This window comes from Dipodomys ordii, unplaced genomic scaffold (assembly GCF_000151885.1).
Source record: "Dipodomys ordii isolate 6190 unplaced genomic scaffold, Dord_2.0 Scaffold27, whole genome shotgun sequence".
NCBI classification, from domain to species: domain Eukaryota; kingdom Metazoa; phylum Chordata; class Mammalia; order Rodentia; family Heteromyidae; genus Dipodomys; species Dipodomys ordii.
The window spans coordinates 13,387,767-13,411,476 of record NW_012267243.1 but is presented as its reverse complement, the minus strand read 5'-3'; positions in this window follow the sequence as shown (position 1 = coordinate 13,411,476).

Sequence of the window (23,710 nt, the reverse complement as noted above, 5' to 3'; positions counted from 1 at the left end):
GGAGGCGATAGCAAAGAACATAGTGGTATTAGATGTGATTGTTCTCCTTAGAACAATCGTTCCTTTGTCCTGTCACATTTGAAATTCATTTTGGCCTCTATTTCACTCATGATGAATTGAAAGATCTTTAGGGTGAGATGTACACATTGCATTTTTTCCCCCCAGTTCAGTTGTGGTGCTTGAACTCAGGGCCTGGGTGCTCACCCTGAGATTTTTCGCTCAAGGTAAAAAATGTGCCACAGCACCATTTCCAGGTTTCTAGTGGTTAATTAGAAATGTGAGTCTAATGGACTTTCCTGCCTGGGCTGTCTCCTAACTGTAATCCTCAGATCTCAGCCTCCTGAGTAGCTAGGATGACAGGGGTGAGTCACCAGTGCCCCGTTACACTGCATATTTTTTATACTCAACTGGCTTCCAACATAAGGAATCTGTTGTATTTCTTTATTGGTTTTGGTGTAGTTCCTGGGGCTTGAATTCTGAGCCTATGTGCTACCCCTGAAATTTTTGCTCAAGGCTAGTGCTCTACCACAGCTCCACTTCCGGCTTTTCAGTGGTTAATTGGAGACAAGAGTCTAATGGACTTTCTTGCTCTGGCTGGCTTTGAATTGCAATCCTCAGATTTCAGCCTCCTGAGTAGGTAGAATTATAGGCACAAGGCACTGGCGCCAGGCTGCAAGCACTCTGTATGTATTGATTTTTATTAAATTACACTATTGTTCCTGAGGTAATCATTAAAGTTTTCTTGTCCTTTCTTTCTTCAGATACCAGGCCATGCATAACCCTTGGAATATCATTACATAGAAATTATGGATAAATGCAGAATGCAGTAACCCAGCTGAGTGCTTTGAGAAATGTTGTCAAACAATATTAATTTCTTTTTTTAATTTTATTTTATTGTAAAGATGCTGTACAGAAGGGTTATAGTTACACGAGCAAGGTAATGAGCACAATATTAATTTCTAATTAAGACATTTCACATCTCTTCCTTTTTTTCTGCCAGGAAATTTACAAAGGAAGTTAGAAATGAGATGTGATATGATCTTCTAAAAATAACACTGAACTAGAACCTAGAAAATTGATTCTTATTCTGACTTTGCCTTAATTTGCTTTGGGATCTGCATATTCACATCAACTTCACCTCCATTTCTTCATAGTGTAATAGAATACTGTAGTAGAACTGGAGCTCAGAAGTTCTTTCTGTAATACTTTCAATTGGGCAACTTAAAGAACTATTTTCTAGAAATTTTCAGTATCTATTAGAGCGATTAGAGTAATGAAAGAAAAGGGGAATGCATCTTTATCCGTTTTCCTTATTTCACATTTTCTTTTCTGCCATGAGCTACCATAGCATTGGCGATCAGCCTCTGCTTCTCTCCCATTACTGTTTGGTTGAAATTTCACACCAGGCGTATTGTTACTACTCTAACTTGAAGAGTAGGTCTAACTAAGTAAACTCTATCTAAACAGTCATGAGCTCCTGAAAATGCAGCTTTGATGGATCCCTGCATACTTTTCTTTCTTTCCTTTTTTGATCTGTCATGGTGTGTGTGTGTGTGTGTGTGTGTGTGTGTGTGTGTGTGTGTGTGCGCGCGCGCGCGCCCAAACTGAGGCTTGAATTTGGGGCCTGGCAATGTCTCTGAGCTCTTTTTGCGCAAGCCTAGCACTCTACCACTTGAACTCCAGCTCTACTTCCAGCTTTTCTGAGTGGTTAATTGGAAATAAGAGTCTCATGAACTTTCTTGCCTGGGCTGGCTTCGAACCATGATCTCAGCCTCTTGAGCAGCTCGGATGACAGGCCTGAGCCACTTCCACAAGCTCCCTGAATACTTTCGTAGAAGGTAAAGACACCAAGAAGGCCCAAAGTGGCTATATCCAGACTGTGGGGTACACTGTAACCTAAAGTTGATCTGGGTCACAATCATCCCCAATTTTTCTGTCCAGAGCTTTGAGTCATGGGCTTGAAACACCAAAGTACAGGGTTGTTTCATGGTAGTAGGTGTGACAGGAACCTTCCAGAACTTAAGGACAGTCAGGGCGATTGTCCCTTCACTTGTAAGCTCCTTCGAGTTCTACTTCTTAAGAGAATAAATGTGTCTTGGAATCATTGGTGTCTTGATCAAGAGGGGGTAGATTAAAACCATGACCTACACTCTGTAGCTTAAAGCCGTTGCTCCAATTATAGAATCTCTGAGGGGCAAGATCACACCTGGGTTAGGAGACCGCTTGACTATGGGGAATGACCTGAGCTGACAGCAGCTGTATAGCTGGACAGAGGGAGGGGGCAGGAGTAGCAGTCAGGGAAGCCATCATTCTCTTTGTATACAATTGACTCACTAGCATTTGAAAACACAAGTGAAATGACCAAAGTATTTCACTCCTTAGAAGGAGGAGTCTTGAAGAGGACCATCCCTGGGGAAGAAGAAACAAGACTGTGTGCGTGTCACCTGAGAAGTGTGTAGAAGAAGGGACCAGGAGCCTGGAACTTCACATGTTCCTGTTGGCAGGCAACAGTTGGGTGAAAGAGTCCTTGACCTTGGCTCTCCATGGACTTTGTGAGTCGCCCCATTCTTTCTAGCACGGCAAGTGTCAAAGATTCGTGTGTCCTTTTCTTAGAGGTAAGATTACAAGCATCCCAGAAAACCAAAGAAGATGACAGCTAGAGAGAAGAATGGTGTGCAGGTCACAATCCTGGATCCAACTGTAAAAATGGGAGAGACAAAGGAAAAGTCTGCGTGTGGCTCTTCTTTTAGGGTGTTCTTTGGGTTTCTCAAACAGGCTGACACTGTCAAATGTGGTTTTCATTATGGGCCACAATCCATCCTAAATAATACAAAGGCAAAGTTAATTGTCATAGGACACAACAGAACTCAAATATCATTGTGTGACTTGAAAAACAAACAGTATTTAAACATGATTTTCAGAAATAACTTCCTTAAATACTTCAAAGACCAGGCATGTGCAGAGGTCTGGTTACAGCTGGGATCTTTGTTGCCTTTTGGATACGCTGCACTTTGCAGTTACCTTTGGAGATCCCAGTTTCAGAATTGCTCTGCCTCTGTCTGACTTGCCAGAAGTTAGAGCTAACCTAGGAACACAACCACCACCCATTGCTCTTCTCTGCCCTGTAAATCTCCTGTGGACATGTGCACTTGGAAGAATGGAGGTCTTAGGCACCTCTACATGCAGAGAACTTTGCAGATGTTTGACAGATGTAGTTTCCAGCCTTCTAGACCAGCTTGCGTGACCATGCTGGAAGGGTAGAAGGAAGAGGTCTCAAGCCAGGCGGTCTGCAGAATCTTCCACTCCGCTTCTGTAGGTCTTAAACCAAAGACAAGGCTGCCAGGGTGTTTGCTTGCCATAAAGTAATGTGTTTGTTCTTGAGAAATTACAGTCGAGTTTTCATCGTAAATACATGAATCAACCTCCCATTGGAACTCTTGCTCTTCAGGGAAATTGGCCAGGGAAATATGTCTCTGAAAGAAAACAAGAAGGCTTACCCAGAAACTGCCCTTCCCAAAACTTCTGAGGAAAAATCTCATGTTTGTGAAAAACAAAACAGAACCAAACAAAAAGCTCTGTAAAAGATTCAAGGCAGAGCTAAAACCTCGATCTCTTGGATAAGACTTTTAACTGAGGATTTTGTAACAAAGCCACCTGATTGGCATTGTTTCTTTTTTAAGTTCCTTAAAATATATGTGGAGGGCTGGGAAGGTGGCTCAGTGGTAGAGTGCTTACGTAGCATGCATGAAGCCCTGGGTTCGATTCCTCAGCACCCCATAAGCAAAAAGAAAAAAGACGGAAGTGGTGCTGTGGCTCAAGTGGTAGAGCGCTCGCCTTGAGCTGAAGAGCTGAGGGACAGCGCCCAGGCCCAGAGTTCAGGCCCCACTACTGACCGAAAAAAAAAAAAAGTTCTTTTTTCCCCTTAATGTATTTAATAATAAAATTTAGAGGCTCTCCACAGCTGTAAGGGAATTTAGAGACCTCATGTGTTTTTACAGGACCTCATGTGTTTTGGGGGGAGAGGGGGATCCTTTCAGTGAAAACTTTAAGTAGTGTAACTCAAGGTAGTCAATGAGCAATGAGTTTGTTTCAGAACCTTCTATGCCACTTTCATGCATGCAAAGGCAACTTAGGAAATGTCTGCCTACACTTGTGACAAGTGGTGAGCTATGTCCGCCATGTCCCAGCTGCAGCCCAGCTCCGAAGCTCCTCCTCTACACAAGGACTTGAGCCTGCTTTATCCTCACTTCTAAAAGAACAGCCCTCCGACAGACTCGGGAGGCTGAGGAGAGCTTTTGTGTTGTCGTTGTCTCTGTCTCTGTCTCAGCCCAACCTCAGTGTTTTATAGCATCAGCTGTACAACTGTTGGAACAAGTTAAAGATTAAGAAGTCAGGTTGGCAGCGCTCTGTGGCACCACATAGTATTTACTGCCAGGCAGCTTGTATCAAATGTGCCAGTGCATAAAGAGCCAGCACATCTATCATAACAAACAACTCCTGGAAGAGACAGGCCAAAGGACAGGGCAGAAATGGGGACATTGCCAGTCCTTTTTTAAAATGGGACACACAGTGACTTGTACCAGCCGCAAAAGGATAGTAGCAATGGTCGGGTAAAAGTAGCCGTGTTCCAAACTAAGTCATCAAGGAGGGAAATGGGAGAACAAAATGATCTCATTTCCTTCAGTACAGACTGGAAGTTTCTGTCAGTAATGGAGTCTCACCATTTAGGAGAGAATGCCTGCATCTGTCTCCGGAGAATGTCAGTGACTCATCGCATTGGAGAGTCAGCTTTGAAGATGTACAACTTTCTTGTCCTCAGAATGTTCCAGAAACAATACCATAAATCTGAGACTATTTGATGTTAACATGCAGTTCCTAAGACAGGAGCGTCTTACCTGTGACCAAATGATCTATTTACCTCAAGATCCCAGGAACTTTCCATATTCCTAGGACCAAAGTTGGGTTGGACCTCAAGCAATGAATGTTAATTTATTTAGAAATTTTAGAATAGAAATATTTAGAATATTTAGAAATAAAATTCATACCATAATAAAAACCCAACAATGAAATTTGGCAGACATCTTTATGACCTCCTTTTTTAAATACATGTTTTTTATTGTAAAAACTAATGTGCAGAGGGGTGACAGTTCCATGGGCAAGGTAATGAGTACATTTCTTATCAAGCATTGTTGTCTCCTCCTTTGTTTTTTTCCTAGCCTCCCTTCCCTCCCACCTCCACAATTACACTCCCCGCCCCTGCCTAAATTGTAATTTTTTTTCAACATAGTGTCTTGCGCATCTCATTGTTACAATGTGTTACAATGGGTCAACCTGTATCCCTATTTAAACATTTTGTTTTTTCCCATCCCCTCCTCAAATTAGAGAAGTGTATATACAAGATGCAGGGCACCAACATCAAATACAGTGAAAACAGGGGTTATACCATGGGAGAAGGAACATACAAAGCAACACAAAAATCACATGGTACATTATAAATACATTAGGAACAATAGAAAGAAAAAAAACCACTTGTGTCCCTATCTTGGGATTCATTTCACTTAACATCATCTTATCTGGTCATATGTACATAGCTTTTGACCTTATCTGCTTGTCCCAGACATATACTAGTTATTGCAAATAAGGAAAACCATGAGACCTATGTTTCTTTGGGCTTACTTCACTTAATATAATTTATATATAAATAAATTTATAAATATAATTTATATATAGAAGTAAATAAATAAATTATATATAATAAATATAATTCACGTAATATAATATAATAATCTTGGCTTACTTCACTTAATATAATTTTTTCCAAGTCTTTCCAGTTCCTAACAAATAAGACAATGTCATTCTTTCTGATGGAGGCACAGAATTCCATTACATATATATGTATATGTATATATATATATATATATATACACACATATATATATATATATAATACCAAATTTTCTTGATCCATTCATCTACTGAGGGGCATCCCAGTTAGTTCCATATCTTAGCAATGGTAAATAATGCTTCAATAATCATAGTTGTGCTGGTAGCTTTAGTATGGTTTTATTTGTGATCATTTGGGTAAATGTCCAAAAGTGGGATTGCTGTATGACCTCCTTTTGTTTGCACTTACTTACATTATACTTTGACATTTTAAAAATGATCAAATAGCCGGGCGCCGGTGGCTCACGCCTGTAACCCTAGCACTCAGGAGGCTGAGATCTGAGAATTGTGGCTCAAAGCCAGCCCAGGCAGTAAAGTCCATGAGACTCTTATCTCCAATAAACTGCTCGAAAACCAGAAGTAGCGCTGTGGCTCAAGTGGTAGAGCGCTGGCCTTGAGCTGAAGAACTGAGGGACAGCGCCCAGGCCCAGAGTACAAGCCCCATGACTGACAAAAATAAAAAAATTTAAAAAAAGATGAAATAATTTCACCGTATGACTAAAATCAAGAGAAATTGCTTGATTGTAGTGAGCTAAATGGAAAATATTACATCTATCCCCAAAGGATTCTATCTTCCAACAAGGTGAGCAAATCTACTTTTGTTTGTTCGTTAATTCCAAAATTAATGAATATCCTCTAAGATCTATATATTAGAGGAGGTCAGTGTTTTATAAATGGTCTTTGAGTAGACAATGGATTCAACTACTTGCCTGAGGAGAATTGGACTCTTCCTTACTGTCTAGCCTATCAGAGTTACAGCAATTCTTTTCTAAACTGGGTTCCAAATATAGCATGTGCTTCATATAGTTTCATTTGGAGAAACATTTTGCTGCTAACATAGGCATGTAAACTACTTTTAAAGATTTTTTTTATCTTCCCACATCCCCATCACCACAGAATGATAAAAACAAGTCACCAGACAATCCCTTTTGGGCCTGCTAAGCAAGCATGTTCACATTAAATGATGCCAATATATTTGACTTAAATTGTCTCATTTTTCGCTTGCATTTATATTCACATTTCCATCTTAGTCTCATATTTAAATGTCAAATAGTAACATGGATTTCATTGGTGGTGAAATATTGTTTATTTGAGGATATATAAGATGCTTTGAGTACAAGAGAGTGGAGCTTCTACCACTGCAGTAAAAAATCTATGTCATACACATTTACCTCCAGTGTATACATTTGCTTTGGTGGAAAGAGACATATTCCATTGCTTGAGTAGAGATTAAGAGATAGATTTAAATGCTAGTTTTTACAATTTGTATTTCATAAGCAAGAACAAACAATTGGAATCCTTTAGATGCTTTTGATATTTAATAGAAAGCAAACGTTCTAACCATACTACATTCTTCCTTCAATATTTCATGACACAAATTTGCTAAAATATATTTGCCTTTAGTTCTGGCATTTGCTTCTTTGTTGACAATCATGTCAGGCTGTTCTTAAAGGCCTGGTCCATGAGCAAAGTGGAGAAAGGTCTTAAAAGCTAGATTAACACAAAACTGAATTGATGGTTTTCTCAAAATAAAGATGGACAAAATGGAAAGAAGGGTAGTGATTTAAACGCTAGCACATGCCTACTAAGTTCAAACTTTAAAACAAAGTTCTTTTTTTACTTCAAAATGTAAGGAAACCAGGAACTGGTGGCTTATATCCATAATTCTGGTTACTTATGAACCTGAGATCTCACAACTCAAAGAAACTTTTATCTCCAATTAATCAGAAAAAAAAAAAAAGTCAGAAGCAAAGGAGTGGTAAAGCACCAGCCTTAGTGAAAAAACTAAGCAAGAGAATGAGACCCTAAATTAAAGCCCTAATCCTGGCATAAACACACACATACACACACACACACACACACACAAATAATGGTAATAATAATAATTTTTAAAAAGCAAAGCACAGAACCACAGTAACAGACCTTCTACCATCGTAGGCAGGAACAGAACCACAATAACAAATCTTCTAACATGGTAGGCAGGAAGTGGCAACTCCGACTCACACATCTCGGCCTCAGAGATCATGGAGGTAATGGCGCAGTGAGCAGACCTAGGACTTCCAGGGCTCCAAAGCTGGATCCAAGCAAAGTTCTCACCTCTGTTCTCATCTAAGAAATGGCCCCATCACACCCTGGGTTCTGAGTCCACAAGGTTCTGTGCACGAGCCTAATATCCACGCCTCGCTCACACTAGCACGCCTCTTCTCAGTGAGTCCCCTTCATCCGTCCTGTCTCCTGTTCAAGTGCTTTCCTATCTTACAGCCCACCGTCCTTCACTCCCAGAGCTCACGAGATCGGCTGCCAATCGGCCTCCCTCCCTCCACTCCCAGCCCTCCGTGCTACAATCATGTGGTATTTCTGAGTCACAAATCTAATCAGGCCTCTGCTTATAATAATCTTTCTCTGGCTTCCCTTTTGCTTTGAAGATGAAGCAAAATAGCCCCAAACACAGAAAACAAAGTTACCTGGAGCTTGCCTATCTTTGTTTACTACTAGGTATGTGCCAACCCTTAACAACGTGATTATACCTCACAGTGCTAGATTTGAGCAGAAAAGCTAAGTGTGAGCATGAAGCGGGAGACACACACACACACACACACACCAATGACAATGACACCTTAATCTTAGTTCCTGTTTTACTGGTGAGAAAGAACATACCACAGGCACTATGCATCAAGTGTTTGATAGAGTTAAGAGTGATCGTACCCAACCCAGATATTCAAATGTCTGACGGGACAGTGGAGTCAGAGCAGAGGGGGTATTAACAGTAGATAGTAATTTCTAGAGGGAGTAGCATAAAGCACCAATGTTTGTGTGATAGCTTCACAATGTGTACACACATGTTTGCAGACAGTTGATTTTAGCCACAGAGAAAAAGGAGTGACGGTGTAGGGACACCTGAGATACCTTTTTCCTCTCAGGCAAACAGAGAGGAAAATGAATAACTCTAGCCTTGAAAGGGATCATTTTATAACTTTCTGTCAAGAGAAATATTGCCGAATGGTAAGAGTGAGAATCTTCCCTTTCAAAGAGGTTTCTAGACATTTTAAAGGGCTCCCCCATCTTACAAAAAGCTATTTCAGTTGAGCTTCCCTACCAACTTTCTATTTTGGCTGGGTCTCCTGGTTTTGGTTGATTGCTTGGATAAACTTGTAACCCCTTTCCAATTAGCCAGTCCTGCGAGATTGTGAACCCACAATCGGAACACGCGGCAGCAATGCGTTAGGCATAAAATCTTATTTACTTGGTTTCCTGTCAGGATCACACCTATCTACAAAAGTAAAGTTTTGCCTTGCTGAGTGTCTTTTCAGGTTGGTGTCCTTATTCCTATGTGACACTCCCGTGTCCTGAAACATTTCCAACAGAATGTAGCGGGAAGAAGGAAACACGGTCGCATTGGATTGGCCTCTGGCACCCCAGTGCTCCTCCTGTCTGGAAAGCAGACCGGCCTCCCTCACACCACAGCCCCGCAGCTTGGTTTGAGGTTATCCTCCTCAAAACATAATTCTGAGCCTGCTGACGTTCAGGCCTGGCTTCTACTAAAGAAAATTCACTCCAGGATCCAGCAGCTAGCAGAAAGTAATATACTACTGATGGCGTTAATCGACACTCTTTTCAGTTGTAAAAGCAATAAATGACCCCTGGGCTGGCTTGAGGCCATCGGAGCCCACTGGCTCATCCCTCCACTCCACTCCCTCTGCACAAGTTTCAGTTTCCTGGATCATAGCTCCAGCGTTGCAGATTTCTAGGTAAACAACTGTCTACAGCTTCGATCTTCTCTGGCAGATTCATGCAAGCTGTGCAGTGATCCACACCCCCTCATCCCCCCATCTCCCCACCAAACGGTACCAGAGAGAAGCAAGGGTGAAGAATGCATTACCTTTCTCAATAAATAGCCTCACCTGGACTAACTGTAAGCACCTTTATGTTAGGGACTCCCGAATGTGAGATGAGCATGATTGACGCATCCTGCTGGTCACTACCTGTACGACTCACAGGTATGCATGTTGATACAGAAGACTCAGCAGGTGGCCATCTGAACCCACCAGTGTCCCAGCCATTTCACTGAGTCCCATTGCCATTCTCAAAGCAACAACCGCGCTCTTGTCTCTCACACACCATTTCCCACCTTACACGCCACCATTCCCTAAGAATCGCCACTTACTTTGACTGATTCTTCCTCTGTGCCTTCGGCTCTGTCCCATGATCAGGACTCTTCGCCTCTCACTTCGGGTCCTAATGACTGTCCTGCTTTTCCAGCCCTGTGCCTGCTGCCAAACGAAGAAATGAAGCATCTCTTTCCTGCATGTAGACATCATTTCTTTACTGAATAGTCTTCTCCCCAGGAAAACCTCATCTAATCCTGTCTCTCCAGTCCCATCAATCCCACATGTCCAATGGAGAAGGTGCACACACACACACACACACACACACACACACCTAGTTTGCTCTCTCTCTCTCCCTTTCCCCCAGTATTATATATCCTATGAATGACATTCATCTTTGAATCACAGCAACAAATAAAAATGCAGCACCGCTGCCAATGCCCAAACACCCAGCTAACCTGTGTAGAAATCCTGGTGCTCATAAACTGTTTCCAGCTCTGTGTTCATGCTCCCATTTTAAGTCAGTTATGTACACTCGGTTTGCCCTGGTGTTACTGGTACTAAAATGGCACAGGGGTTACAAATGATGTTGGAATTTATCCTACCCAATTTATCTCCCAAGAAAATGATTCTTTATTGAGACGGTTGGCATACGTACCACATTGGGTATGTATGATTTAAATTGTCAGGTGATTGCAGGGCTCTGGGTGAAAGAAGCCCAGCGTCTCCCCCTGGATGATTCTGGAAGAGCACAGTCTTTGGCTGTGTGGGCTGGGGGGACACTTCCCTTGGCTGCCACTTCTCCAGCAGGAACATGGGGACACTGAGAGCATCTACCTCATAATATTGTTGGGAAGGTCAAATCATTCATATGCGTGATGCAGTTAGGACTGTATCTCGTTGGGTTTTTGAAATTGTGTTTTTCTAGGAGAGGAAACAGGTGTAAAGCTGGGACTCCGATCAGCTGCTGCTGGAGCCATGGAAAGAGGTGGAGAAACCACACGGCTCATCTGCACAAGGGGCTGTTAAGACGGTTCAGCTGCGGTACGCGTCCCAGTCTGGCCTTATTCTCCAATAGTGAGAAAAGCAAAAAGCCCCCAGTGTGGATTTGCACGTGACGTGTCCCGTCTCAGTGCTTCCAATTAATTTAACTTACATTTCATCACATGGCCCAATCAAAACACAGATTTAGACCATCTGTGTGGTTCTGTGTTCAAAGCAGAGAAAGCCTCTCGTTCATACTTCTCCTGGACTAATTTCACCATTGGCATACCAGCACCCCACCTGTGTCTCCACTTACTGCCTCCATGCCCAATCAGTCCACCTAGACCCACTCATTCTTCACATTCTCCTCAAGTTCCTGGAAAAAATGGAGATTAGCAAGCAGCCACTCCAGCACAACTTAGTCGACAGGGTAAATTGCCACAATTACTCCTTTGCCTGCTTTCTTTGCAAGCCTGTTCTCTGGAACCCAAGAGACATTCAAACACTGTTCAGGATTTCACCAAAGCCCGTTCCTGAAACCTATGTTGAGCGGAGTTTGCCCCTACCCACAGTAACCCCACCACAGCACACCCAGGTCTGTCTTTTGCTTAAAAATGACCATGTTAGGGGCTGGGAATGTAGCTTGGTAATAGAGGGCTTGCCTAGCAAGCATGAAGCTCGGGGTTCGATTCCTCAGTACCACATAAACAGAAAAAAAGCGGGAAGTGGCACTGTGGTTCAAGTGGTAGAGACTAGTTTTGAGCAAAAGAAGCTCAGGGACGGTGTCCAGGTCCTGAATTCAAGCCCCAGGACTGGCAAAAAAAAAAAAAAGGCCAAGTTAGTTACATGGTAACATTTAACTGCCAAGATGGGAGTATTTGTTTCTGTGCATGATGCCAAATTTCTATAAATTTTTTTCTAAAAATGACCCTCACACGTTCCCAGAAGCTCTCAAATTTCCTATCCCAACCAAATTGGATATCACTGCCAAGTAGATAAGACAGACTGTTGGCAAATTATTTGGTGCTCAAAAACCATGCCAACTGAGTACTTGTGCCCAAGAAGACAAAATTGTTAACTGGGAGACAGATCCTCTTTAAAATAATAGTGTTGGGGTAGGGAGTGCTGGGAAGAATAACCAAAGGGGTGATATTGATCAAGATGCATTGTTCTCAAAACTGACATATTGAATTGAAACACCTAGAAAGGTGTTTTTATACATATACATATGCATAGGTACATATATAAATGAATATATACATATATATTTATATTATACTGTATATGTTATATAATATATAATTGTTGAGCATTGTAAATAAACGATAATGCCCAGAAAATAACTCTAAAATATTATTTTATTACTTTATTGTTGTGTAGCTATTTCTTAAATGGTACTATGGTTTTTGTACCTTGATTATATTTATTATACACTGAAAATGCACTTCAATGTATCTTTATTTTCATTTTAGACATAGGGGTTACAGTTTTGCAATAACTGAAATAAGGTAAAGTGAATAAAATAATTTAAGAAGACGTTAGTCTTTGAACTTTATATTTTTAAAGGGCTCAGATACTGGGGAAATATTTGTTTTACTTACTTCATATGGCTAACAGGCCTACATTTGCTTGTTAATCAGTTATAATTTGATAAATAGAAGTTTCTTTAGAGCCTCTGAATATGTCTCCACTTGCTACCAATGTCTTTTCCATTCTGGTTCAGTGATAAAAACATATTCAATAAATGAAAGAAATTGGAATTTGTTTCAGTTTCCTCTTGTATTTTTTTAACTTTTTACATAAAACACTTCTAATAGTAAAAATAGGATTTTACTATTAGATTTGACTTGCTTCTTGTAGTCAAAGAAAAGGGGAAAAAACAAAACAATTATGAAACTGTGAGGAACAAAGAATTTCCTTCCCTCCCCCCCCCCAACACCCAATCAGCCTTTTGATCCTGACACAGTCATAACAGGCCTCCGGCAGTAGCCAATAACTTCCGGCTTCAAAGAAGGGGAAGCAGACTTAAAATAAAGGCAGCCCCCAATGATTCCACGAGGAGGTCTGTGGCTGGCAGATTGCTCTCTTGACCCTGATGTGCAATCACTTTCTGCCCTCTGGGATGGCCACAATTACCATTTTACCTACAGAGAAAAATCCACTACCATTTTATGGCTGGTGACTTTGCCTGTTGGGTCTAATGCAGTCTTGATGTTGAACTCTCCACCTCCTACTAGGCTTATATTCAGATAATCAAAGAATGTGAAGCACCAAAAACGTTTTGTTCTTCATAAAAACACCAACATAGAGACTGACAGATTCCAGTTCACCAAACAGCATTTTTATACATAGCTTTACATAGTATATATATATATCTTACACAGTATATGTATGTGTATGTACACTATATATGTGTGTGTGTGCATGTGTGTGTGTGTGTGTTGTGTGTGTTTGATACTACCCTGAAATTTTAAAACAAGAAAAAAATAGTTTTAATTTGGGGAGTTTTCTACTTTAGGAGTTCTATCATCTTTTAATTAATCTCTGGAGCTGGGCTATTAGTGCCCCTAGATTAGCTTGAGAGCCCACAGACCCTTTCACATTTTATACCAGAAAATACTGTACAGAGGGGTTACAATTGCATGGGCAAGATAATGAGTGCATTTCTTATCAAGCATTGTTGCCTCCTCCTTTGTTTCCCCTTCCCATGCCTTCCCATCCTCCCCCCTGGCCCCCTACCCAATCCTCCCTGGCCCCTCCCCCCCCCCCCGCACCAAAGTTGTAAAGTTCATTTTTGACATAATGACTTGTACATCTCATTTATACCAGACTTTTTGCAGTTTTATTTATCCACTCTCTCTCCTTCCCCCACCCTGTTCTCTTCTCTACCTACTGCAACTAGTAGTGAGAGTGGACAAAAATTATAGCCATAATTGCACTATCAGCAAAAGCTAAGCTTCTTTGAGCAGTGTGCCAGTGAGCCGTGCCTGTCATCTCATCTACTGAGGAGACTAAGGACCTGCAGCGTCATGGTTAGGAGCCAGCTTGGGTAGAACAGACCATGAGACTCTATCAACTCAATACCAGTGGCCCACTCCTGTAGTTCTGACTATTCAGGAGGCTGAGATCTGAGGATCATGGTTCAAAACCAGCTTAGGCGGAAAAGTCTGAGACTCTTATCTCCCATTAACCCACAAAAAGCCAGAAATGGAGCTGTGGCTTAAGTAATAAAGTGCTAGCAAAGCAAGGACAGCACCTAGGCCCTGAATTCAAGCCCAGGATCTATACAATAGATATAGATAGACAGACAGACAGATAGATAGATAGATACATACATACATACACACATACACACATACATACACACATACATAGAAACATAGATAGATAGATAGATAGATAGATAGATAGATAGATAGATAGATAGATAGATAGATAGATAGATAGAGCCAGCAAAAAGCAAGTCTGGAAATATCATTCTTATAGTAGAATGCCAACTTGAATTAAGTGCAACGTAATTATTTCAAGCATTGAACGGAGCAAAACCAGAAAAATACAATAAAAGATTTCAAAGGGAAGCAAGTCCAACTAAACGTTCAAAGGTTTATTGGTTCTAGTTCATCAATGCTCAGTGCTTTCCATATAACCCTCCGTCTTGTCTTCATGACACTTTGAGACTCACTTTCTGTCTTTGACCTTTCCTTCCAAACATCTGCTTGTACCATTCTTTTTCATACAATGTTGTTTCTTATTCTCATTTTACAAATTTACTTTTTTTCTTTGCATGTGTGAGTGTGTGTGTGTGTGTGTGTGTGTGTGTGTGTGTGTGGTATTTGCTGATACATGAACTCAAGGTCCAGGGACTGTCTGTCCCCAAGTTTTTGGCTCAAAGCTGGTGTTATACTACTTGAGCCACAGCTCTATTTTCAACTTTCCACTAGTTAATTGGAGATAAGAGACTTCCAGTCTTTCCTGCCTGAGCTGGCTTTAAACTGTAGTCCTCAGATCTCAGCTTCCTGAGTAGCTAGAGTTACAGGCCTGAGTCACTAACACCCAGCTAAGATCTACTATTCATTTCAAACCACAGCTTAATTCTTGTTTTCTTCTTCTAAGCATTCAAGGCCAAAAGAGCAGACCATAAACTGTCCTACTTTGAATTCATGTAACACTCACTGTCCAGGGCAGACATTTATTCATGTAACAGAACTCATTTGAAAACCTACTGTCTCCTTACCATTAGTCTGTGCTCTAGATTTTTTTTTTAATGAATGAAACTTATTCCAACAAGAAAAAGAAGACAACACACTAGATAAGTATCTGTGTGACAATGTAGAATGTGATAAATGTCACAAAAGCTACATATATATACATATATGTATATATATATTTTGGCTACATATATATATGTATATATATTTGGGGGGGAGTCAGTCGTGGGGCCTGAACCCTGGACCTGGGCGCTGTCCCTCAGCTCTTCTGCTCAAAGCTAGCACTCTACCACTTGGGCCACAGCGCCACTTCCGGCTTTTTCTGCTTATGTGGTGCTGAGGAATTGAACCCAGGGCCTCATGCATGCAAGGCAAGCGCTCTACCACTGAGCCACCTTCCCAGCCCCTACATCAACTAATTGTATAATCCAAAAGAAAGAGCTAGAGGACTTCTCTCCAGGGAATAGCTTGAAGGCTATGTGTGTGGTGCGGGCCGGGAGGCAAGGCTGCTTCGTGCATTAGCATCTGTGGCCCTGCAATCTCGTCTGCCTTGCAGTGTTCAACAACATTCTCTAATGCCTCTCCCTTGCTGCTCTCACTACGTTTTGAGCTCAAAATGGACTGAAATCTTGCCCTTTGTCTTAAGCAGTTCTTTCTCTGTCTCCTCCAGAACAGCCTGGCAGTAAATACTTGTTTTTACCCAACAAATTCTTACTCCGCTCATACCCGTTTCCAAACTCTGCAGTATATGTAGAGTCATCACAAAAATAAGTCTCACCATCAAGAGCCCTCGACTGCCTCTGTGCAGGTGTGGTTTAGTGCCTGAGACATGTTTTCCATGTGATGGGCGACGCACCTTGAGAATGAAAGCCTGGCAGCCAACTTTTACAATGAGGCACCTGGTCTGAAAGCATCCTTCTATAGAGAGAGAGTACCAACTGAGAGCTGAACTTCATAGGTGGGCCACACAAGAGACAAAGAGAGAAGACGTATTCCTGAGGAAGGACAAAAAAAGAGACATGCTCGAAGAAAATGCACAAACACTTGAAAGGAATAGAACACAGAAGTTAAGTTGGTGGTAGGAAATGTCTTTATTTGCCACACAAATATTTTATCCTAGTGATTTTAATTGGCACAGACAATTCAAAAATTAACCACTATCTTTAATCCATGTGCCAAAGGTTATATTTAGAACATAGTGTTATGAATTATAGGACAAAATTGTCGAGCATATGTTTATAGCAGATGACTTTCCCCATCTCCTAAAATCTCCTGAAACTGTATCCTCATTAAATAAACAACTTGGCCAATTGCTCTACCCTGTCACTACTTCTCCAGATTTTTCAGGATGAATTAATTTTCATGCACAAGTAATTTTATATCTTAACAGAAAGATGGTCCTTTAACGCTTACTGTGGCTCCTTCTTAAGCATCTTAGCATTGCAACTTGAGCTTTTTTTTTTTTTTGCTAAGAGTTCTAGCTATTGGTCACTTCCATGATCATTTTTCAAGACTCCCAAAAGCCAGCAAGCAAAGCCAAAACAAAAAAATGTTATCAGTCATTCTCTACACAGTTAAACTTCACCATCACTGGTTCCCTCTTCCTTTGAAAATCCAAGACCTTCAGAAATTCCTGCCTCTTGAATTATAAAATTGGATGTTGCTGCAAGAGTGGATGACACATTTTAACTCCCTATTAGTTGAAAAATTCTAAAGGTAGCTACACAGTGGGCATTTCTAAGCTTCCATTGAATATAAATTGGACATAGGCAAGCATTTAATTGGCAAATTAGAGGACTAAAAATAAATGTAGATTTCATGCTCGGCTAATAAGCTTAAAAAAAACAAATTATGTAGAAGCCCAGTGAAAGAGAAGAATGGAAATTAATTTAAAGGGACTCTAAGGTATTCAGAAGATATTGATGATAATATGGAATGGTGGAAAGCAAATACAATATGAGCGGAGGGGTCAGACGCTCACAGCACAGACTTCCATTTATCAGGTTCCCAGTAACTGCACTAAGTTCCCACACAGGATTTTGTCTAGAGCAATAATGGTCACATTTTCATAAATCCTAAGATAATGCAGCATGATTCTGCCCTTCATGCTTGGAACAGCCTGCTTCCTAATTACAGCTCTCTGCTTTTCCTTCCCTAGCACTTGTGCTTGTATTGTAACCATGAGACAGAAGCAGCTGACACATCTCAGGGTCAAGTTTCTGACAAAATCAGTTCTTTCCTATGCTATCACACATCTTCAAAGGCAATCCATACACCATTAAGGGCTAGGAAAGTCCCAACTGCTGTTCTCTAAGCAGCTCCCTTTTTCCTTTGCTTCTCCAAGCCCTGTTACACATTAGATCAACTTGACACAGTTCCTGACAACCATGGGCTCTCTCCCCCTCCTAGGCTGAGCTTCCTCTTCCTTCCACTTTCCTTCTATTATACCTCTTCCAGGTGTGAGCTCACTTCAGCAGTCATGGAGCAGAACTGCTAATCTTCCAGCTATACAAGGAAAGGACTAGAAAGAAAACTGTGTCCCCAAGCCTACTAGAAGACAAAATGAGATCGACATTTCTGTCCTTCAGTGGAATAAAAGCATTAGAAAAGGGAGATAAAGAGGCAGAGGGGAAGAGGTTGGATCAGTCTATGGCCCAGTGGGGTGTCCTTCTGAAATCCCACCCCTCATGTGGGTCAGAGAACACATTTAGACAGTCTTTCTTAGTGGATCAATAGGAAGGAGAAGAGTGGGAATGCTTTTACCCACATGCCAAGTTCAATTGGCAAAGCAGGCTTTCCCTGGGTTGGATGTCACAGCCATTCTGACAGCGAGATGACATCCAGAACTAGAAAATTACCTTTGGGTTGTCTGTAGGGGAGTGACCAGCCACCATACAGAAACAACAAGATGGTCTATTGGCTGATTCAAGCGGGGCTTTCTGCTGAGAACGAATGAATGAAGCATAAAGGAAGGACCAGTTTCATAATCCACCACATTGGATGGAAAGGGGATATCTTGAGGCCTCTCCTTAGAGTCATTTGGCTTCACCACATCTGAATTTAAGTGAGACATTTATTCAGAAGTATCCAAAGCCTACGATTGTAGCTATGCTCCTCAGTATTCCCTTCTGTGCCATCATCAGCATCCCTGTTACCTAATGCTGTTCACTCAAACCATCCTTGACTTCTTATCTCCATGCTAGTACCTCCCATTCAATCTATCACAAATTTCTATGAACCTTGTCTCGTAAATATAATTTAACTCTGTCCCTTTCTTCCCTTGCCCAAGTCTCTGGTCCATTCTATGTAAGTTCAAAGAGATAAACTCCAAAATCAGAAACATACTATTGTTCGTTGCTCCCAGATTAAATCCATCAATGCTTCTCACTGGTTGCAATTAGACAATGTCTTTCTATACCTTCAGGTGCAGTTCATTTAGTCTACATTCACAGTTCAGCTCCTGTCAGTCTTTCTGATTTTCTCTCTTCATCCCTCTCTGCCTCACACCACCCCCTCCTCACATTCCTACACACACAGACGTACATGCAGTGTGACTGAGCCATGCTGAACACACAGCTCTTTCAATGAGCCACGCTCTTCCTTCTTATCTCACTGTTCTCTGTGCCCCAAGGACTATGTTTTCTCCTCATCTGTCAGTTTTTAACTTACAAGCTTCCTCTATGAAGTTTTATGAAGTTTAAAGTTTCTATTAAAATCTAGGCTCTTCTTTTTAATGTAGCTTCTCACCTACCAGTGTGGACACCCAATTCTGACAGATGTGATAAGATTACAAATGGAAGCCAGTGACTGAGTTGGATCTTGCCTCTTTCTATCACAGTTTGTCATGCCCTGAGTGAAGTCATACATTCACATGGACAGTATTGCCTCAGATCCAAGCTATGCCCAAAACTTTTCTCTTAAACCATAGCACCAGTCAGTCCACAGGCCAATAGAGCTAACAAGGTCAGTACTGGGCAACATCATGCACTACACAAAGTTGTGTGTAGGAAAGCTAGCTCATACCTTCCTGCACAGGAGTTCCTGCCCTGAAAACCTGTACTGGGCTGAGAACAGTGTGCTGTAGGAGACAATTGTCACATTAGCCTCAGGACCCATAGTTTGTGAGGCCTATTATTATACAATGACTAGCTATTGGGCAGTTTACCTAAATCCAGGGAAGTGCTTTTTGCCTGCCTCTCTCTGCATGAATTTAAGCTCTGGAAAATGATGCTCTGTGCCTAGCTTGATCAATACATGTTAGACTGTCCTTTGGCACAATGTGTAGTAGCTGTTCAATAAATATTGGCTAACTAAATTAAATGCATTACAGACTGCTAGGGGATACAAAACAAGGGTTCTAGAAAGATTAATAAAAGTATGTTCAGTTTATGCCAGACACTGGCAGCTCATGCCTGTAAACCTACCTACTCAGGGAGCTAAGATCTGAAGATCTTGGCTGGAATAAAGCCATCCCAGGCAAGTGAAATCTTTGAAACTTAATCTGCAATAAACCACCAAAAAGCTAAAGTGCGGGTGTGGCTCAAATGGTAGAAAACCAGTCTTGAGCAAAAAAGCTAAGGGACACTGCCCTGGCCTGAGTTTAAGCTGCACTACGCGCGCATGCACACACACACACACACACACACACATGCACACACACGCGCACACACACACACACACATAAACACACACGCACACACACACACACACACACACACACACACACCATTTATGACCCTGAACTGATTACAATTAGCAAATGTGATTATCTAAGATTTTTAAGTCTTCTAGCCCATAATACCCCACAATTGGCTATATACATTCATGATGAAAGAAGATCATGGACATGTATTTCTTAAAGGAAAACAAGATGCTAATCTGTAGAAAGCTAACGTATCTACAGGGTTATTAGAGAAGGTTGCCACAAAACTTGTGATATGATGGTTGATTTAGCCGTAGGTGATACATCCTATACTTTTCTTTTTATTAATACATATTTTTATTGTAAAAATACTATACAGAGGGGTTACAGTTACATGAGTCTACACTTTTCTTTTTGGTGCTAGTCCTGGGGCTTGAACTCAGGGTTTGAGGTGAGTGTTCTACCCCTTGAACCACAGGTCTACTTCCAGCTTAGCTTTTCTTTTTTCTTTTTGTGATAATTTATTGGAGATAGGAGTCTCACAGACATTGCTGCCCAGGCTGGCTCCAAACCCCTATCTTCCCATCTCAGCCTCTTAAATTGCTGGGATTACAGGCGAGCCAAGAGCACCCGGCAATGTTCTATACTTTTATAGACACATTTGATTTTAAAAGCATATCTGATCCCTGCTTATTTACCTAGTAACTATGGGATATAAAGAATTTTGTTCTACATCTTTGTATCCCGAACATAAATACCGCCTTAAATAATTCTACCTTCCTGAGCAATGGTGGTGTTCTATACACATTTACTGTGCAAATTAAAGTGCGGTGTGGGGGAGAGGGGACCACTGATTGAGCATTGTATTTGGACATAATGCTTATTATTATTCTTTGTGCAAAATATTTAGTTGACTCAAACTGCAAAACAGAATAAATGTCTATTTGCTGGCCACTCTTTCTAAAAGGAGCAAGCAACACATTTATCACAAGATGATCATAATTGCACATTTAAAAAACTGGAAGATTTCATCACTACATATTTTTGTTATTTTTAAAAACCTCTTTGGTGAACATAGCCCCTGGCATTGAGGTCCTCCTGAGCTCGCTCTATTTGATTACGATTGTTCATCTTCATTAGGAATGTCACCTATAATTGAATGTATTCAAGAGAAAGCTTGGTGGGTGTTTTAGTACAACGTGTAGTTGCTTTTGTGCTTCAAATCAGAGATTCTATCCTGTTGATTGTGCTCATTTCCAAGTTATTTCTTTGATTTGGCTACCTTAAAAAAACTGTTACACTTGGATCCTTTCTCAATGGAAGCTCAATACTCATGGTATTATATATAGAGAGAGAGATAGATATAGATATATCTATATATAGATATAGATATAAACTTTAATTCTCTCCATTTATTCTCCTCCATTTTAGTTTCCTAAATTTCAGGGGGGAAATAGAGGGGATATTTTTTGTTTATTTATTTAGTTATTTATTTAGTACTGGGGCTTGAACTTGGGGGTCTCACTCTCTTGCTTGATTTTTTTTTTCACTAAAAGCTAGAGCTTTAGCACTTGAGCCACAGGTCCACTTCTGGCTTTTTACTAGTCAGTTGGCGGTAAGAGTCTCTAGGCTTTGTCTGCCCAGCCTAGCTTTGAACTGAAATCCTCAGATCTTACCCTCCTGACAAGCTAGGATCACAAGCACAAGACAGCAGTACCCAGCTCCAAACTTCAATTTCAACAAACTTCAAACCCTTCCAAGTAACATGGATGTGCTCTAACTGATGATATTATCAGAAACAAATGGCCACTCACTGAGATTTGGAAATGCTTTGCTTTGTACCCTACGACTGACTACTAGGCTATTTCAGGGTACACAATAGAAACCTGTGCTACAATTGCTACCAAAAGATCATGGGATCTATTGTTCATGCTTATCAACCAGAATTCTTCATTAACCCCGCATAGACTGCACACCAACTTCATGTTTGTCATTTAAGTAGCTAGACCCATGGAATTCACTGCCATAAGGAAAAGAGTTACTGCAATGGACACCAAAGACCAGGGGAGTCTCAGAGTGGACATTCTAGTTAACATTCTAGTTTCCTGCAGTAATAAGCCCAGACTCAAAAAATGCATTAAAAAGAATGCAAAAGAAGAGCTATCACCCTCCCTTGGATGCATTATCCCAAAATGACCTTGGGTTTCTCAAAGAAGAGAGTCATATGGAGAGAAGGAATCAAAGGAATAGGGTTATGGAGACCCGCAAGGAGGAGGGCTTGGAGTGGCCAGGAGCCCAGTCTGACTCTCATCCTTCGACACGCTCCATCTGAGCCAACTTCCCCCTCTTATAGAAAAGTATTTCTGATGTGAAGAGTGTTTAGGTTCATGATTCTGGAGTTTTAAGTTCATGAACTATTAGTTCAGGCTTCTAGGGTGGATATCACATTCTAGCTGAAGCACATGTTGGAGTGAAAATTCTCATCTCCACTCAGGAAAACAAAATACATAAATAAACATACACATATATGTGTATGTGCGTTATGTATAATTGTATACATATGATAGACACATATAATATGCATGTATACTGTGTAACACGTTATATATTATATATTCATCATGTAATATAAGATATAGAATGTATTTTCTAAGAGAGAGAGAAGACTAGCTGGGCTCCACAGTCATCTCCAGCTTCATCTCTTTCTGTCAACAAGTAATTCTGAATGTCTGGAGTTCAAGCCACTTAAGTGACAGGGCAAACACAGTGTTTAGGTTGATCTCAGGCTACCCTTTAGGTCACAGGTCAGCCTCTAGGTCAGCTTCCACTGGAAAGAACAGCAACCACTGGCCACGCCCAGTGGTGTCAAACACAGAGGACAGACCAGGCCTAAGTGGTCACTCTGAGATTTCATTGTGAGCATCAGGGAGCTGGGCGGCATTTCCCAGGCATCTTTCTGATGGTAACAGCCGAGGTAGGAAAGAATATTAGGACTGAAAAGCTATCCCATTTTTAGTTTCTGGAAACCATGTGGGAAGCAATCAAAACCCAATGACACATAATTCATTAACCTATGAGCTAGAACTAGAATCTGGTTCTCTTCCTGTTACTGTAGGATTCAAAATAGACAATATAGGGCTGGGAGGGCAGCTCAGTGGTGGAGCCCTTGCCTTGCATGCTTGAGGCCCTGGGTTCGATTCCTCAGCACCACATAAGCAGAAAAAGCCAGAAGTGGTGCTGTGACTCAAGTGGTAGAGTGCTAGCCTTGAGCTGAAGAGCTGAGGGACAGCGCCCAGGCCCAGAGTTCAAGCCTCCATGACCGGCCAGAATAAAAATACAATATAAATACAAGCTAAGAGGCAAGCTTACAATACTTCTAATACTATTTTTTCTGATGTGTGTGGCATTGACCAGACATCAAGCTCACACCTGGAATACAGCATATGGATCTTAAATACAACAGACCACACATTGAGAAACAGAACTCATATGTCACCCTCCACCCAGCCAGCACTCTCTCTCTCTCTCTCTCTCTCTCTCTCTCTCTCTCTGTCTAGCTCTCTCCATCTCTCTCCATCTCTCTTTATCTCTCTTCCTCCCCTCACTCCCTCAAGACAGGAAGAAGAATACAGAGGTCACAGCTGGTCCATGAACCAAAACGCAATCATGTGTGTGCAGTATGTGCCGAACCCTAGAGTTTGCAAAATACCTCGTATGTCCTCTGCATAGTGTTTTCTTGAGTTACTGCTCCTGTGATGGAGAAATTGGGGCACATTCTTTTTTTTTTTCATTGTTGCAACAGGTCCACCTGTATCTTTATTTTTTTT